Raw genomic sequence first — 15,343 nt, forward strand, 5'->3', positions numbered from 1 at the left:
GTCGGTGCGGTATTTTCTAATATAGTAAAAGAAGATTAATAAAGTGTAACGACATGACGAGAAAGAATATTTGATGCAAATTCACTTTGGTCGTCATTGAAACAACATATATTTGACAGACACAACTGTATCGCGGGGTTATGGATTTTGGGAACGACCTATAATACTCAACTTAATATTATCTAAAATCTCAGATATGACGTTTTCGACCTGTACATTGGACGAATGTAATTTTTGGAGGTATTATATATGAGGCGAGAAAAATACTGAATCGATTTTTATATATATTATTGATTAATTATTACTATTAACTACTACTATTACTATTAATTATGTTATTGTTATGGTCGGGGATGTTTCAAATTTTGGAACTAGCTAGTTTCGCTAGAATTTAACACAAATTTGGTCCATCTTTTGTATGATGCCGACATGTTGTTTTAGATTTGGTTGTTTCCAGGCCAATAAAAATGAAGCAACTTGGTATTAGCTGGTTTCTCACAAACACCACATTTTCACACAGCGAGGAACCCCAAAAAGTCCAAGTGTGCGTGTTTACACGTCAATATTTTTCGAAGGAAAGGTTAAAGAAGTTTGATTGTTTTTCTGAAGTTTCATTATACCTTATGCATAGCTCTGCGAGGCACAAAATAGACGCAATATTTTGGAAGGAACTGAAGATCAGAAATCACAAAATTCATCATCATCGTCAATATTCCCTATAAACGGTTCATCCATGACATGTAGATGGGCGAGACTATGCTAAGATCGTGGTAGATATCACAGACTACGGGATGCCTATGCCCAGCAGTAAGTGAAGACAGGACGCTGATGATATATGCGATTATCGACGTCCGATCTCTGTTTTGTCACATTCAAGAAAATATATAGGCCGCACTCCGCCATGCTGCTTGGGGAATGCACACGTCTTTCAAGGCCTGGAACATTCTAACTGGTTCCTTCACGATGTCCTTATTCATCGTTAGCGAGAGGTATTGTTCTAAATCTTCATCAACGTACAAACTTAGAAATAAAGGTCATAAAGACTTGCCGCCTCTGGAATTCGAAACATCGACATTTCAGTTGAAAACATTCTCCCGCTGCTGGGCAGATATGGTTTATGTGAAGAAACTTGTCGGTATACAGACGCATCTGTTTTCTTATAATTAGGTTATCGTGATCAGTATTATTGGATCGAGTGTAGATTTGTCAAGACTCGACGAGACACTCACAATCTGGTTGTTCTTGCAACCTGTTCCGAGTGATGGTCCCAAGCCCAAGACCCTTCCTACAAGGATCATGTTAACATGAATCAACTTAGTACTAAATACTGATGAGTAATCATTAAGTTTGGGAAATCTTAGGCATCGTATATGGAAATCGCATATTTTTGTTCAATGCCATCTAGCGACAAAATTTGAAACTGCTTTAACTAGACTAGTGCTATTTATTAGTAGGAAAATTATTGTGTTACCGTAACATAACATATAAATTTGTACTTCGTTTAAATTATTGCACGTATGTATTGTGTTTATGTATGTATTTATGTGTAAATTTATGTAAGTGTGTAATATTCTACTGTTGATCTATTTTAACATTTATGCACTTCACACCCTTTTTCCGACGGGGTAGACAGAGACCATAGCTTTCCATTTGCTGAACACGGACGGTACTGACATACATTTTTCCTTTCATCACACAGCAATGCTTCCACACACGTTCGATGGTTAAGGGTGATTTTAATCTGGTCGTTCTTTAGGACGTCCACACTTTAGCCAAGGTAAGTTCGCCTTGGTCGGCCCTTACCAACTTTTCCGCACTACTCGCCTTATAAATTTGTTCTCTCTCTTATAAATCTATTCGAAAGATTCTGTTAAAGATTGATCTTTAATTAGTCCCACAGATTTTCTTCACCACAAGTATGGTTGGTTGAAAGAGATCTCTTCTAGAGATAAGCTCACCTTTGTATATGTCCTTCGTAATATGTCTTTTGTGATATACAGAATAATAACAATGTCTCAAGTACAGTTACAAGGAGCAAGTTAGGCTTAACAATGTCATAAAAGAGAACCGAATGGGGTAGTTAAAAGTTATCTACGGAGATAAAGAACTTAGTGGCATGCTATGTCAGTTTACTACCATCCCGGACGATTGAGGTAGGTACGACGCATTTTATAGGTTAAGAAATAATATTTAGCATAGCGCAAGCGAGGTTATTTCAGAGTTTGGACGTATAGAAAATTGGCTGTACGAGCCTGCTGTTCTGATACCTGTCTAGAACTGAGAGCAGTTCTAGATAGGTATCAGGGTAACTAGAGACCCTTGCATAAGAGTTTTTTAAGAGTTATGACCCGTCCGCAAATATCAGTGCCAACACGTGACGATCAACTGTTTTTAGTTATTTAAGTAGTTCTTCAAAAAAGATGCGGCTATATTGCAGTAGTGTAAATACTCATGGTTTACTTTCGATCCTTGTATCAAAAAATTATTACCTCAAATAGAAAATTGATAATTTATTTTACATAAAGTGAAGACTAAACAAACACGTTTATTCAATCAATTGAAGTCATTTTACATACTTAAATCTAGTAATTGACACAAAAACAATAAGTTTTTAATAACTGAGTAATTTTTAGGTCAATGGGTATATTGGCGCAAAAGAGAAAAGACCAACCCAACAAAATCTTCAAAATCAAAATCTCGGCCAGACAAACGCTGTTTCCAATCGTTCCTCTTTCAGCGTCAACTGAGTTCTAAGAGAATGACATATCTACTACGAAAGCGATCTTGTCGTATCTTGAAAAATTGCCAAACGAGTTCTTTATATATTTGAAATTAAAATAAAATTCCGTATTTTGTGGTCTTGGTGTCATAATCGGTGACGATATTTTTTCGTTATACAACGTCGATTTTTGACACGGATTTTTTACGAAACACACGGAGAAATAGTGTAAATAGGAAAAATTTTCTATTTTTATAATAAAATTTAGAACCGTCTCTGCAAGTGCAGCCAACCGACCATCATAGCTGCCAACTGTCAGCGACGAATACTATATAAGGCGTTGCAAATCAAGCTAACGGCTTTTTTTTCCTTTTTGTTGGTCTGCTCTCGACGCGTATTTACCTATCGTTGATTTGTATGACGTTCCGTGCTTTTCAAATTTGAACATTACATTTTTTAACCGATTTTTCTTTATTTCTAGTCATTTTTTATGATTTTTGGTTTAGATTTGTAACAATTGATACACCAAGAATTTTGCTTACATTTTTTTAAGTTGAGATACACGGTCCCCATCTATATGTTATGAAATACTTACAGCTTTTTATCGTGGCCAACCAGCAATGGTTCACACAGAGATACAATAAATTTGCAGCTCGATAATTGTGTGTTGTGTAATATTAAAAATACAATAATTAAATACGCTCTGGGCTAATTGACGTTACAATTTACAACTTTATAATTCAGTGTATGTGGCACTAAAAATGCACCGAACACATTTTAATAGAGATTCAAATTCAATACAATTATTTTTACACTAAATAAAAGTCCCTTTCCCCCTTCCCTTTTTTAGTTACGCTCCTTCACGATGGTAGGGCAGAGAAGTGAGAATACGTTTATGTGGTTCGCGATTTTTTGTATAATATATACATAAATATAATAATACATATTATGCTGTGTGTATCCACTATGCTACTAGGCAACGCACCGGCAGCGCCTGTGTAACATCGCTCTAACGGCTCTGGATGACAATATCACTTATTCGATTCTCCATAAGACCTATTTGCGAAACGGACTTTTCTAAATTAGATCTGGTTCAGGGTTGTCGACTGTCGGCACATTATTATTATTGTAGAATTTGCATTTGTTCTTGTACTCTTAGAAGTAAACAAGCCTGTTCTCAGCCGAAAAGACTTGTCCAATTCAAATTAAAATAATTACCTCGTTAACCCGGATTTAATGAATAGACTCCACCGGCCTGTAAAATGGCCGCCTGTAAAATAATAGCCTGTAATAATTGGAGGAAAGCTTGTTGGATTATTGAATTTCCTTATACAACCATGTCTTTTAGTTAAAGTCGTTTTTATTAGAACCATATTTAGACACCCAGACGATATTCATAATATATAAATTACATACATCCTTCATCGACCTTTTTATGAATTTTTGTTGAAGTAGAGCTCCTTGTGAAAGAGTTCGTCCAGGAAAGTACTGCTAGTAATGTAGTCGTTACTGCGTTCTGGTTTTGAAGGTTAAGTGTGCTGGTGAAATTGCAGGCACATGGGACTTATATTTCTTGTAGCGTACGATTTCTCGTCACTAAAAAAAAGTCTGTATAAAAGCACCAAGAATAAACGGGCATGTATGAAGAGATTGATGGCAGTGGAGGCGAAAGAGATTTGTCAGGAGCGTAGCAGGTCCATAGTCTCTGTCCATAACAGATACAGTGATACTCAAAGCTTAAATCATAAAGATCTGAGAGGCACTGCCACTGCGCCCGTCACCCTGAGATGAAAGCTGATAAGTCCCACGTGCCTGTTATTTCACCAGCACTCTTACCCTTCCAAACCGGAACGTATTACTGCTTGCTGGCAGATATAGGTAAGTGGCAATACTTCCCCAGACGAACTCTTTCACAGGGAGCTCTACTGCTACTAAAATACGGTAGAGAACTTCATACGTTTCCAGTGGCATTGCAAGACAGCTAGTATACCAGATACAGCTAGTAGAGATCTATAAAGACAAACATTTTTTTGACTTGCTATAGGAGAGCACTTAAACTGTTAACTTCCACCTTCAAAAGCTCCAGCAGATATATTCATCTCGTAATAGGGTATTTATTTTTCTTGTAGTGCCTCTCCAACTAATAAACATTGGCCACCAATTCTGCATACTGTGCTCGATTTTGAGCGAGGTGTAATAAGTTACCTGAGCTCGCAACTCCTGTCGATTCTTTAATGTTATCAGGCCACGCCTTTTTTCTGTGACCTATTTCCCGTCTTCAAGCAATCTTTTCCATCAAAACTAACTGTGGCAAGCTCTATCTGTGATGTCTAATGACATGTTCTAGATAAGCAGTTTTTCTGCGTCTGATGGTCAATAAGAGTTTTCTGTTTTTACAGGACTTCATCATTCATCACTGTCAATCCGCATGATCACCAACACAAAAGTCTTTATCTACATATTAATTATAACCCTATCTCCTAAATTTATAAGGTATATATAAATAATAAAATGCTTTGCTATAACCTTGGTATTATAATTAATTCAAATATGAATTACTTTTCTCTCCATTTACTTTGATTGCTACATCTTACAAAATGCGCTGCGCGTTAAGGCTATGAGGTGCCCAAAATCGCTTAAATATGGTGTTTTTGTGTAAGTTTTTAGGCGATATGTAACACGTATCTTGAAGTGTAGCTTGAAAATCCTAGAATATTGCTTATTGTCATAGGTAATACCAAAACTGGAATACAGTGAGACTCTGGTGGTTATTTTTTGACATATTTTTCTCGGGCAAACCAAACTTGCTTACTACCAAATTTGGTGTGGTTATTTAAATGGTACTTATCTTGATCCTGACACTTTATTTGTTTTAAATAAAAGACAAATAACAAATTTAGGAGTAAAAATTAACTTTCGCCTACTAAAGTACGAGCTAAATATTTGCTTGCAAATTATGGACAGGCACTTAACAGTGTGAAAAAATATCATACACAAAAAATACGTAAATAAGTAAATATAATGCACTAATTCGTTGAAATCATAACAAAATATTTTAAAAAGTCAAAGCTAGGTGTAGTAATCATTAGGTGAGAATAAAAAAAAATTTTTGGTTGGATTAGAACCTAAAACACAAAGTATTCAAAACAAAAATGAAATTATTGTTTGTGTTCTTGATTATTTAGTAAAATTGCAACGTTGAAAACTTCTGCTGCGTAACTTGCGTTCGTGGGATACGTTGCCAGACCTCTGTTTTAACATGGTTTTAACAAATTAATTTATATTGTATTGTAATCGGCTGTCTACCGTCGAGCACGATACTTACGAAACATGTAGTTGGACATAGTTATGCAAACTATAACCAACCCACAAAATGTCACTTTCGAGATAATTAGATTTTTGTAAAAACAGTGTGAAGAAATAAATAGGTAAGTTATTTGAGACTAGAGATGCGCCGAGCTCTCGTTTGCTACTCAGTACTCGATGTACTCGGCCGAATAACTCGGTTCATGACATAATAATACACATAATATAGACACATGACATAATATAGACATAATAAAGTAAAATCAACAATATATTTAAAATATTCAAAAGAGATTTATTACTAGAAATTGTAGACAATTGAAACAATTTCTAGCAATTTAGTAATTTAAAAAGAAAGTTTACATTATTAATATTTAAAATTTAACAAAGGCAAGTTATGATGTAGGAATATTTACAAGGCTTTCTGCGTGTTCAGGTAATAGTCTGTTCCTTTTTTCTTCATGCACATTACCCGCTTCGGCAAATAACCGCTCGCTATACACAGTGCTTGCAGGTGCATATAAAAACACTCGTAATAACTGTGCCAGTTTTGGATAATTTGTTTTATGCTCTGCCCACCATTGGAAAGGACTCTGCTCTCGCGACAATAGACTTTCATTGACAAATCGGCCTAATTATAGAGCAACGCGGGCTTATAGGATGAACCGAGTAACTCGGCCGAGTACTCGGCTCGGCAAATGTTAAGCCAAGTAATATTCGCTACTCGGTTACTCGGTAAAACTTGTACTCGGCGCATCTCTATTTGAGACAAACGATATACTGTAGCAGTGAGAACGATATAGGGAAACTATTATATTATATAGCAATAAATAGAAAATATTACGTATCTTTTTATTTAGTTAACGAGAACCATCTTCTAGTTTTCTTAATGAAAACGTCAAAGATCTACTATACTTCAGTACATGTGACATGGATCCGTTTAGCATATTTAAAAAAAGACATTATATGAAGTTAAGCAGCAAGGTTCTTTTTAGATATTAAAAAGTTACTTATTTAGGATTGGTACCCTGAAGGACTTTATTTTCTCCGTTTTGGCTTGGTATGTTGCCAGGATCTTTTCTGAGCGAGTAAAGGACGCGTCTAGTGTTCAACCTAAATACATAACTCAATTTCACTCGAGGTGTGGGTTGTTTCTTGTTTGCATAACATGTACAGTTCTTATGTGCTTTGATATTTTTTGGTTTGATAGCATGTGTGTATTTTAAGTACAATGCCATCTGTTAGCGGCAATCAATATTATGTTAAATCAAGCAGAAGGTCCAACTACCACCCTCTTACCGCATCGGGGCGTATGGCGCCACCTTATTGGAGAAATTTAATAGGCGCGTTATTACTCAAGGTCATCGACGCAAGGTCGTTGACGCTTGTCAGCGTGTTAATATCTTAATATGCATTAAATACGGAGAGGTTGTCCTCGTCAAGGTGCCATTGCTCGCGGCGGCGTCGTGTTCCTCTTTCCTGGAAATATCGGTAGGGTGGTAGACACAAGCGTCAACTTGTGAACGGGGTTCTGGTTCCACTTTACGACTGGTCCGCTTCGGGATATGTTAATATACAACCTTCTTCTTAACGTGTCGATGAAAACACACAAGACATCGCAGTGCAACGGGTGGCAGAGTTCGGAAATAATTTCTGATCTGTTTTATGAAAAACACTCTATGTTATTCAACAGAACCGGCTCTAAACGAACCGGTGCAAAACGGTGGGATATGCTTGCTATCGTGGTGAAAGCATCTGCCAATCGGCGTAAGGTACTCGCCGATTATTGCGCGGTTATTAAACTATTATACCATATTGTGAATACCATTTTTAATATTTCAATACTAAGTTATATCAAAATATTATCAGATACAAAAAACTACAAATTTTAGCTTTTTTTCTTTTGCAGAGGCGGGTGTACACACACTTTCACTTTTTACATAATATTTTTAGTAGCAGTAGAGCTCCTTGTGACAGAGTTCGACCTTACCTATTTCTACCACCAAGCCGTAATGAGAGCATTACTATTTCTTCCGGTAAGCAGGGGGTATTACTGCGTTCCAGTTATGAAGGGTAAATAAAGGTGCTGGTGAAATTACAGGCACATGGAACTTGTCCACTTGGAACTGTCTCAGAGTGACGGGCACAGTGGCAGTGCCCCTCAGATCTTTGTGATTTAAAGCTCTGAGTGGCACGACAACTGTTATGGACAGGCTTGTTCGTCCCTTCACTTGGTATCATAAATAAAAAAAATATAAATGAAATATATATGTACCAAAATACTTATTATGAAATAAGGTAATGTAATTCAATATAAATAAAATTCCACTGTGTATTATCATCTAGTCCCAATATCATAACGGGTGCAGTGGAAGTGCATGTGTTATGGCTAAGTCTATCGCTTATCACCAGGCGCAGGACTTGCTACGTCTTGTTACTTAGTATTATAAAAAAAAATTACATATAACACAATTTCTACAACTCATATGTCTTACATTGCAGCCTCTACATCTGTTGCATTATTCTTTATATTATTTTATAAGTAATTATTAGGATCTAAAATAAGCTCTTAATGAAATTTTTCCCTTAAACATTTCTTTTGTTATGCATACATTTCTTGCCAAAATATATTGTAATGTATGTATATTTTTTGAACGACAAAAAATATTCGTAAAAAATTTCGCGTCGCGCGTTAATATCAATCTTTCTGCTGTCAACGACTTGAAAAACAGCTTCAGATATGAAAACTGTTTTTCTCGGGAGACCCAAATTTACGATAAAAGCGGTAGTAAAAAAAATTGGGATTTATATTATTATTCCACGTTCAATTTGTTGTTTTTGGCATTTTTACAGGAGCACATTTACTTTACACTTGCGACAAAACTGAGGAGTTTATAACCAATAATATTACTAATCAATAACGTAGTATGGCGTTAAGTTGAAATCAGAACAAAATAGAAGTTTTTCGACAATAATATAAGGTATCTTTTAAAATAACGAAGTTTTCTTGTAGAAAAGCGTACAAACATGATAAAAATTCCAAAGTCGAAGGATTAATGTGTACTATTATTAACTAAAGATTACTTTGTGATTTTTTATCTAAATCTTTTTTAAATTATGTTTTTTTGTGGTATCAAAAAATTGTGTTTTTTTATGATGGGACTAGAAGAAGTTGTGTGGTGGTAAGTGACACGACTATCCATAACAGTTGTAATGCCACTCAGAGCTTTAACTCGAAAAGATCTAAATGCACTGCCACTGCGGCTGTCGCTCTGAAACATAAGTTGACAAGTGTGCTTGTAATTTCACCAGCTCTCCTGGCCATTAAAACTAGAACACATTAATGTGAACATTACTGCATGTCGGCAGTAGTTCCTTGAACGAACTCATTCAAAAGGAGCTCTACTGCTACTAAAAAAAGTATATACCTACTTTATAAAAATTAATAAATAAAATGTGCTATTGAGTTTTTAGGTTTTCGCGATTGTTACACATAGGAAATGAAACATTTTTTTTTCTATTCTAATTCACGTATTTGTTTTTTCAAACCTGCAAAGGCCCGAAACGTTGGTTTGTTTGAAAAAATTTCGATCCGAAAATATATGTAGTTTCATTTTCTAAAATATACTATATATATATATATATATATACAAAGCACTCACTGAATCTTGTGCACGAAGCGGTCACCTTAAACCAAATAAATACTAAAATATAAAACTTACTTTTGATTTTTTGTTTAATATTAGAAGACGTAAATTCGTTTGACGATATCAAATTTTTTGCCAGCTTTCGTGCTACTTGAGCGATACGGAGAAAAAAGAAAGAAAGTCAACATTTCATTCCGTTTCAAGGGAAATTTATGGTGGCCATTGTATTACTTTTATTTTTAAGAATACGTGCTGAAAAACGGAATTGTCTTTTGTAAATCTTTGTTTGTTTCTTGTTAGGCCGTAATTCCTTGACGTTGTTTGTTTATTTTTTAAATTTGTTAAATGCTATTTTGTGGAAATTTCTCGAAGTAGGCATTTTACTATTAAGCTTTGAGTTTTTCTACATATTTACGTAAAACTTTTTATGTTTATGGTATCAAGCCACGGGACGAACAAGTCTTGCGCCTGGCTACTCAGAGCTTTAAACGGCAAAGACCTGAAGAGTACTGGCACTGCGGCCTGTAATTTTACCAGCACCCATAATCTTCAAAACCGGAACGCAGTAACGCTCAAGTAACCGTTTCACGGCAGAAATAAGTAAATTGTTTTCATGACGCTTATAAATTTATAACAATTTATTAAAAAGCGTATGTTGTAATGTATTTTAAAATCTTTTTATATGTCTCACATAGTTTGTTTGCAAAATGAATGAACACATACAAGGCTTATGATCAAGATGTATCTTATAACTTGATACAAAGATTGAACAAACCGTTAAAAGTTCCGCATTTTCCGTTACAGCAAGACTTAGTACGCCTGCGAACTACGTCCCATTCGTATCAGGGCGTCTACTCTGGATCTCCGTCCGACAAGACAAGTATTCCGTATGAAGCTTCATTCGCATCGCGCGTCTTTTCATTTGGTCAAGTATTGCTTATTTGGCTTTAAATTGTTTCGGACGGATGTCGGACGGTGATTGAGAGTATACCCCCCGTTCCGAACCCAAGAAAATGTCGGTCCGAAATATCACAGGTGTCTGAAGTGTCATTTTATCTCGAGGTGTACAAGCAATATTCGTATTTTCGCGGATTTGAATAGGACTTAGTGCACAAGCGACATCCGAAGTGGGTCCAAGTTTTCTAGATTTGTATAGTCTCGGATTCGTAACGAATACGAATTCAGCGCGCAAGCGCGTTTACACGTTCCATAAAATGACAAACTTTGTGAGTTCTTTTTTGAATATAATGCAAACAATTTCGGAGCATATTTGAGAAAAACATACTTATTAGACAATGGCCTTAGCCTTCATCTTTAAGTAGATCTGTTCCCACTAGTGGAGTGCATATGGTCGATGATGTCGCAGTCATTTAATGCAAGAAGTGTCCTTGTATCTTCAGTATTTTTAATCTCATGCTACAAACTAAATGGACGTCAGTAGGCAAGGTCATTGCGTCCTCCGTCCCAGACATCTATTTATTCGACTTCTCGTTCCCTTAATGGCAGCAAGAAAACGTGCTTTCCCATTCGATTATTGTAAGTACTTGTTCCATTGAATTGAAAGGGTTTTAGAGTGGCGGTAGCCTAGTTGGAGAGCGATTGCGCGTCAACTAAGTGGTCGACGGATCCAGTCCCTGTGGTAGTATGTACCTATGACTTCGATTTTTAAGTTACGTATGTATGGTAGGAATACCTCTCGCTAGTTGGGTTGCAGTTAATAAAAAACTTAAGAAAAAGATACAGTTTATTTATTTATTTATTCGTTCATGAAAAACCAACAGCTTCTTACATTTAATAAAAACATGAACATAAACATAAAGCCAATTACAGGTTTCCACCTATGGCTTCAGACAAATCATACACGAGCATTAAACAAACGAACAACAAACAGAATTTCTTAACAGCATGCACTTACATAAACATAACAAACCAGTACCTGCGCTAATCACAAATTATTTAATAAAGTTAGGTAAATAAAATATCCGTGAGTTTATGCTTTAGCGTATCAACATTACAATTGAATATATCAACTTCCAGGTCATGATTGCTCAGCACACTATCCAAGCTCTTACTAGCTCAACATAGAAAACTATTTTGTCTATAGTTAGTCCTCGCTAAGAGAACTGCAATAGGTTGATAGTATCTCATAGAACGAGTAGGTACATTAAGCGAAACATTACCCAATAAGTCAAAGCAGTCAACAATACCATGTTTATAATGTTTGGAATATAAGCAATACCAAAAATTTTTCAGCGAATATTTAGAGGTAATAGATTCAGATCCGTACAGATACGTGAGTAGTCGCTTGAATTATAAGACTTACTCATTTTATGGCATAAAAATTTCATAAATTTATTTTGGACTCGTTCAATTCTGTCTATATAGACTTGGTATCTCGGACTCCAGATTTGGGAAGCATATTCTAACTTACTACGAACATATGCACAATATAATATTCGTAAAGTTCTTGACCTTAACAAACAGACTAAGTTACGCATTATGAATCCAAGAGACTATCCCTCATAACTGTCTTTCGTTCTAAACAGCGGTTTTTCAAACTGAACGTACATATAAATGGTTATAGTCAAAATAGTTTTGACCTTGCGTGAAAAAAATAATTAAAAAATATTTGGAGGGGTTAAGATTTAATTTATTGTTTAGACAGTAGTCATCTAGCTGCGATAGATCAGACTGCAGAGCAATAGCATCTCCAACAGAAGTGATTTTGGCATAAATTTTCATATCATCAGCAAAGCTGAGTAAATTGGAAAAGCGGAAGCAATTACTAATGTCATTAATAAATATATTGAAAAGCAGTGGCCCTAACAATGAACCTTGAGGAACACCCCTAGGTAAGGTAACCCAACTGGATATATAATTATTTACCACCACTGCTTGCGATCTGTTGTTTATGTATTAAGAAAACCACCTAAGAAGGTCACCTCTGATACCAGTCATAGCGAGTTTAGGCATAAGGATATTATGGTCAATTTTATCAAAAGTTTTATCTATTTATTTATTTATTTATTTTATCTGTTTAGATGACATCTACTTGATGACCACTGTCCGAAGACAGTGAGACAAATTCGTTCCATAATATAAGATTAGATACTGTAGACCTGCGTGAAAGGAAACCATGGTGGGTGTGACTAAAAAGATTATATAAAGCATTATAGAAGTCTGTAATGCTATAATACCTAATAGTCTAGGGTAAGAACAATCTTTTCGAATACTTTCGATAAAATGCATAATTTAGAAATTGGTCTGTAATTAGTTACGTCGGTTTCAGGAGAATTCTCTAAGACAGGGGTTAGAAACGCGCGTTTCCACAGTACCGACACATAGCACTCAGTAAATGTTGTGTAAAAGAGGTATCCAAAAAAGTTATTTTAAAATAATTGGAAAAGGCAATGCAAATATTACTACACTAGTAATACCGTGAGAATTAGAACGAGATTTAACAAATGACCAAGACTGTTTCGGATGTTTTTCAATATTATTTTCTGATTCAGTGAACTTCAAAAAACATTGTGCTAACAATTTAACGCGATGCCTATGAAATTTGAAAGACATTAAATCACACTTATTGCTGTACAATTTGTATCTGCGGTGATATTTATTTTTTTCTCTGATAGCCTTCTTTAAAGACAACGTGGACCAATTATGAGATGTGTCTAAAGTTACAAATTTACTCGGAACATACTGGTTTCTAATTTATCTAAACTTAGCGTAAAAGAATTCAACGCATTGATCTAACGTACGGTGTGAAAATTTCTTATCCCAGTCGATACTTAAGAGCTCAGCATTAATGAGGTCGTAATTATACCTATTATAAAAATATTTTATATCTGGGCCTAATTTTCAACGAGTGACAGGGATAAATTGTATAGATATAATTATAGCTTTATGGTACGGGTCAGGCGGCACCAGTGGTTCAAAGCATTCCGAAACCGTACGGTGTCATTACACAAGACAAGGTCCAAAATTCTGTAATATTTGGCTCACAGTCCAATGAATATCACATAAATTAAAATCACGGATAATCAAGAATTTGTCTCCAGCATTACTCAGACCAACCTCACCAAGTTTGTTTAAATAATTTTGCAGTTGCAGAGAAAAATAGTAATCTTTATTTTGTTTACATAAGTATAAAACACACATATGTAAATTAGTAGTTCGATTGCCAGGTGTTTTAATGTAAAGTCAGCCACAAATCTTTAGCAGAAGATTGATAGGTAAGTTGAGGAGTAACTATCAAATCTCGGCGGATAGCGATAATAACTCCACCGCCAAAGTTTTGACCCGTTAGTGACAGATCTCGATCACGCCGCCATACCATATACCTACTACCAAACAAATTCCATCAACTAGCCACGTTTCCTTCAGTACAATGATATCGAAAGAATTTCTAAGTAAATTACAATAAAATCTTATTGTTTTTTTACGAAGTCCCCTAACATTTTGGTAGTTTCCTACTAGAAAAGTATGAATTACTTGTAGAATTGATCATTGGTGCAAGAAATTGACGAAATTAAGTAATAGCAGTATATAAATGTATAAGAATGTGCAAGGAACAGCACCAAAAAATAACACTATTCAGCAAACATAAACGTATATTTAAATGAACAAAGGTATAATACGATATAACCAGAGCGTCGTTAGCGAGAGAAAGTAATCCTGCACCAAGCGACACCGTGGATGTATGATTAGCAGGAAAAAAACAATCGTAAGTTGCACTGGATGCAATATAAGTGAATCCTAGTCGTTAGCGCAGGTTTGGTGAAATTATAGGTACATGAGACATGTTAACTTATGTCTCAGGGTGACGGATGCAGTGGCAGTGCCCCTCAGATCTTTGCGATTTAAACCTCTGAGGACATTGCAGTTGATATGGACGGGCGTGTAGTTTACCATCAGGCGCACGACTTTTTCGTCCTGTCACTTGATATTATATAAAAAAGGTACAAAAATTAACAATGGGACAAGATAACAAACAATAGAAAGAGTTTAGCAGAGCAGAGGCACTCAAACTTTTACAATTTCTAATTAATGGAAAACAAATAAAACAGGTAAAATATAAAAAAAACAAAAGATATTACCACTAAGCAGTAACGATAAGTTACAAAAGCAAGTATAACTTAACACAAAAATAAACAAATTAGTAACGAATTTAGATAAACAACACTATATTACAACTCGTTTAAATCACTTTCATTGTCAATAATATAAATCTCAAGTCACTAAAACCTGGAAATAGAAAAATTACACGAAAACACACAACCAAAATCAGCACAATGTTTTTAAAATGCAATTCTTTAAAAAGTTGGCTCACTTCAAGCAGGATTATCTCAGACAAGATAATTGTTCGTCTGCCCTGAGTTACTATTATAGTGTTCGTACGCTGCTTAATTTCGTCGGTTGCCAAGATTGCCTGAACTGGTCTCAGCTGACTATCCGTTTACGTTGTCAGGATTATATAAGTAGGTGTACAATGTACTACATTTCGTATATGGCTTAACAGACTGTCTGTTTTGTACCAGTATAATAAAAACATTCAAATAATCTGCAAATATTGTAAAGATAAAGATTTACTTACCCGCCTACAATGTCTGGCCATCTTTTCGGGGATTATGTCAAAACGGGTAGATTTTTTGGTATAAATTGGCAACCA

The sequence above is a fragment of the Hyposmocoma kahamanoa genome, unplaced genomic scaffold, assembly GCF_003589595.1.
Source record: "Hyposmocoma kahamanoa isolate Upper Pololo Valley unplaced genomic scaffold, ASM358959v1 99516, whole genome shotgun sequence".
NCBI classification, from domain to species: domain Eukaryota; kingdom Metazoa; phylum Arthropoda; class Insecta; order Lepidoptera; family Cosmopterigidae; genus Hyposmocoma; species Hyposmocoma kahamanoa.